The 5,284-nt window shown below is 41.6% G+C and overlaps 1 pseudogene; it reads right to left on the reverse strand.

The window, feature by feature from the left end:
• Positions 1–382: 382 nt before the first annotated feature.
• LOC119265424 lies at positions 383–1,758 on the reverse strand (annotated as a pseudogene).
• Positions 1,759–5,284: the final 3,526 nt, after the last annotated feature.

The raw sequence follows: 5,284 nt of genomic DNA on the forward strand, positions 1-5,284 counted from the left end.
ACCGTTATATAGATTCTTTTTAGCTAAGATTGTAAGACTGGCTTTTCTGGACAGACAGTCCTGGACTGGTTTCAACGGAGAATCTCCATTCAGCATTCTATTTAGGTTTCAAGGGGAATTTCACATATTTTTTTTAAATTATATAGTTTAGATGTTTAACTTCCTTATGCAGATATTTAGAAAAATTGGTGAAATTCCTCTTTAATCCCTGTCAAGGAAATAGCCCTGAAATGTTTAAACCAATCCCAAATAAATCTTCTTCTTTCCTTTGCGGTTTATGTCCCGCTTGGGTTCGCTTTTCGGCATGCCTTCTTCCATTTCTGCCACACCCCACCTTTTACTGATGTGCTCATTTGTCAATCTATCCAGGCCATTGCAGTGTCTATGCAGAGGATGAACAGTAGGGGGAGAGGGCCGATCCTTGGTGGACGCCGACGGTTATTGGGAAAGTTGGCGATGTTTCTATCGGACATCTGACCGCACTCGTGACGTTGCGGTAGAGAAGCTTAGTCCACCGCACGTAGGCTTCTGGGACGCCATGGCTGCGCAGCGATCTCCAAATCAGCTCATGTGGGACTCAGTCGAATGCCTTCTCCAGGTCTAAGAAGACCATGTGCACCGTCTTGTTCTTTTTTTGTTTTTTCCATGAGTAACCGAACTGCATGGATGGCGTCAGTGGTTCCACGACCCTTGACGAAGCCGCATTGGTTTGGCGTGATCGTCACCACCTGGTGGATGCGCTTGTCCAGGACCCATTCGAAGATTTTCATGGCGTGGCAATTATCGTGGCCGATAATTTATACACTTGGTGGCATCCCCCTTGCCCTTCCAGATAGGCACTGTGATGCTTGTTGTCCAGGCTTTGGGAGGGGTGTCTTCGGCCACGATCCGGTTGAAGAGGGCTGTGAGGAATGCGACCCCGCCTTCAACCATCAGCTTCCATACTTCGGCTGGGATGTCATCGGGTCGGGTGGCTTTCCTGTTTTTCATTTTCTTAAGTGCGTTTTGAACTTCCACGGTTGTGATCGGCTTGACAGGCCCGGTGACTGGGTCTGCGTGTACTATTGGTGGGTGACTATTGTTTGATTGGTGACTATAATCATCGTTGCCGATTCCGGCAAAGTAGGTTGACCATCGTTAGAGGATATCCTTAGGGTTCCGAAGGACTTGTCCGTCGGGACCCTTGATCTGCACAATGTGGTTCGTGTCGACGTCTAGCACCATGCGGTGGCATGCTTTGGCAAGTCTGTAGATGCTGTTTGCTCCTTTGGGGGTGTCTAGCTGGTCGTACCTGTCTTGGTAGTGTTGGCTCTTTGCAGATGCTACTGCTCGTTTAGCTTCCAATTTAAGGAAGCGGTACTGACTGAAATCTTCAGGCATCCGCATGTGCCACCAGGTCTTAAAGGCCAGCTTCTTTGCCTTTATTGCCTCTTGAACCTCCTCGTTCCACCACCACACTTGCTTGTCGATGTACCTTCTTCCCGGCTTCGTCGAGCCAACGACCTCTTCCACCACTTCTTGGACATGCTTGACCATCTCGACCCACATGTCCTCAATGGGTTGGTTGTGGTCCACTGATATAGACTTGAGTGCTGCCAAAAGCCGTTTCTTGTACTCTTTCCATTTCCACCACTTGATGTGCTTCGGTCCAGGTGGCATTTGGGCGGCCATGACGAGGAGGCGGTGCTGGGGGGCCACAGATTCAGATGGTATGACTTTAGTGTCGGTCACCAGTTTCAGGTCCCGCCGCCGGACCATCCAGTAGTCAATCTGGGTCGCATGGTCGCCGCTGGTGTAGGTGACCAGATGTGATGGTGAGGGCGCCACACGTCACCTCCGGGGAACGCCCTAGTATGCCGATCTAAACGTTGTGAAGACATACTCATGAAAATGCGACGAGAAAATACTTTGACCGACGTGTCGCGTCGCCTGTCGTCAAAGACCAACACCGTTAGCCAAGTCCCAAAGGCCTTGTTTCCAACCGGCACCACGTGTGGTGTATGGCTTTAGCCGGCCATCCCAAATAAGTCACTCCATAAATATAGTGTTAACATGTAATAGAGGCAATTTACATGCCAACATAGACAGTCACTGAGATTTCCTCTGAGATATTACTAAATTAAAGTTGACTAAACATTAAACCTTTACTAAGCCCAAATATATATCTATGACATATTAACACTATGAATATCAATTTAATATATAAATAATAACTTTAAGTAAAATACAGTGACTTCTCTGTTACATATATAGATTAAATGATCAAACTCTCATTGGCTCATTGGGGAATGTGTATGGGCAGAGCACATCTGAGATGGGGTCACCATTGCGCTGCTGTGTTCTAATAAGTTGTTCATTGTTCTAATAAGGGATCTCAGATCAACACAGCACAAAGCTTGACAAGGCTTCATACTATCATAACTGTTCAACATGTATGCAAAACATATAATGAGAAAAGCAGGACTGGAGGAAGACAATCAAGGATTTGAGATTGGTTGAAGATACATCAGCAACCTTCGATATATGCGGATGGTACAACACTCATAGTGGAAAATCTGAAAGACTGGATGGTAGATCTTGCAACAAATTTTCAAGTCAAGGTCTATACTGCTTTTTACAACAGGAGTTGTTGCAAAGAAGTTTTACAGACAAATCTAGGTCCAAGCCACTATGTGCAATCTAATGGTGACAATGTCAAGGAAAAACTTCCTAAGAGCAAGAGGAAGAAGCCATGAAAGGAACCAAGACTCAAAAGGGGAATCCATCCTCCTCATTGATAGCAAAACAATAACAAAAGGGCAATATGAACAGAAGATAAGGTTTTACCATTAATTCAAAATATTAAGATAAACAAAAAAGGAAAAGCAGGTGAACAAATGGCTTTGATTTAATTGTCAAGTCTGTGCAGCAGCAGCAGCATTTGTCTTTATAAGCAATAATCAGAATTATCCAGACTATGATTTTCTCTGTGTTTCTTTGTGGATGTAAAAGCTGGACAATAAAGAAGTGAGACAGGAAGAATATAACTGCTTAGAACTTTCAACGACATTGCTTTCTGCTTTGCAGTACTTTGGATGGCAACGAAAGCAAACGAATGGATCCTGGGCCGATTCAAGCATCACTTCCCACTCGAAGCCCAGATAACGAAACTGACTTAACTTCTTACTTTGGACATATTCTTAGAAGAACCAGCTCATTGGAAAAGACCATTATGACTGGAAGAGTTGAAGATAAAAGAGGAAGAAAATGACCAGATTCAAGAAAGATGGATGCAATCAGAGGAATCATGAACCAGCCATTGAGCAGCCTGAAGACCCAAGCAGAAGACAGGATATTCTGGAGAAACACTCTTGTCAGCACTCAAAAAAAATCTTTATATGTACACTTTATATGTAGAAGCTTTGCTCAAAGGGTAAAAAAGTAAATAGCTAAACAAAATATGCTAAACTAGAGATCCGCAAGACCTACACTCTTAAAAACGATGGTTCTTTAAGGATTTTTTAGTAAAGACAATGGTTCTATATAGAACCATAAACACTCAAAGAAATATATGCATGGTCAGTCCATGTTTAGGCCTGTTACTGGCTGGTTCGGGCACTGAGAAACACTGGAGGTGTGGTTACACAAAGGCTCATAATATGTGCGTGCCCTCCAACAAAGAGACTATTTGTGTGTTTAGTATTTTTATTGTAGTTTGTCAGTTGTAGTAATGTATTACTTGTGTTGTTCTGTGTTGGGGGGTGTGGGTTTTGTATCGGGGATAGGTCCCTGTCAGATTGAAGCATGTGACTACTGGTGACCTGCACCTGGCTGTAGTACTCCATAATCTTTTGCCAGTGTCTTCTTCTTTGTAAGAACTTAAGAGGAGTTCAAGCAAGAGAATTATGACAACTGTAATATATCATGAGCTTGAGGTTCTTTGTAAGAATATGTGAGAAAAAAGTTACACATGAGTGAGAACTGTTCTGTTAGTTTCTGTTTGTGTAAGATTAATTGTAAAATGAATATGTTAAGAAGCAAAAAACTGGGCTATTTTTGTAAGCAAACACTGAACATGACAGTGTTAATGAAATTGATTAGCTAGAGTCTGAATATCAGTAACAGAGATCTCAGTCGGTGGTGGATTAATCTAATATTTCCTGACAGATGTAAGCTTACAGCAGGCCTAGCAGTTAGCTAAGTGATCAGGTGAGTAGAGGAGGCTAAAGACTGGCCTGTTGCTGTCTTCTATCCTGTTTTTATTCATTCTACAAAATTCAGAACTCTAACTGTGATGCTGTAGGATAGTTAACTAAGCTAGCCAGCTTGTACTGCACGTCTCTGATTTAATACTGTTTATTACCCAGCATAAGAAAACATAAGAGGACCAGTCATGTAAGTGATCATTGGGCTGAGATGCTTGCTCATCTTTTGTGCTAATGTTACTGACAAGTCAAACTACTTGACAGAAAATCCTCCAGTACCCCTTAATTGCAGTCTGAGCCTGGAGGGGCCCAGTAAAAAAATTAATTAATTGGGAGGCTTTTAATCAAGGAAAAACTGAAAAAAGCCTGAAATGAATATGTATCTTAGTTGTTCTTTTAAAATGATCTCATAGGCAAATAAGCACATATTCTGATTGACTTGGAATCATACTTGAAATGTATGGTAACATGAAAGGTGTGGAGTTGTGAAAAACTGAGTTTGAAAGTCTTTATCCTAGGTGTATGTAAACTTTTGGCCCTGTATTTACGGTAGCATTTATTCTATCAGTAAGACCATTTTTTTATCATATTTAATTAACAAAACAAATAAATCAATGTTGTTATTGTAACCCCTCCACTCCCTCAACCACCCAAAAAATTAAAGCCTGAAAGGTCTCCATAATCCCAGCTTCTGATTTGACAAGGATATTTCACCCAACAGAGGGCACTGTGACTCTTCATAATGCATGAGATACACAGAACATTCATCTGATTTTAAGAAGAAACAGTATCAACCAAATGCCAGAGAAATATGAATGAAATACGAATCAGGCATTATGTACTGGTAATGTCAACAAGGTATAGCTAAACCATATAACATAACAGTAAGGCCTACACAGTGGCCTTGTTACTATATATATATATATATATATATATATACTACTATATACACAAGAACTTACATATACTTTTTCCACATCTTGCCATTTTTTTGCTGTTGGCCTTCCTTTGCACAAAAAAAATAAACCAACTGAAGTAAAAGTGCAAGTGACTTGCCATGTTAGCTCAGGTCACATAATTTATGTCATGTTAGGGGGTGT

Source organism: Pygocentrus nattereri, chromosome 16 (assembly GCF_015220715.1).
Source record: "Pygocentrus nattereri isolate fPygNat1 chromosome 16, fPygNat1.pri, whole genome shotgun sequence".
Lineage (NCBI taxonomy): Eukaryota > Metazoa > Chordata > Actinopteri > Characiformes > Serrasalmidae > Pygocentrus > Pygocentrus nattereri.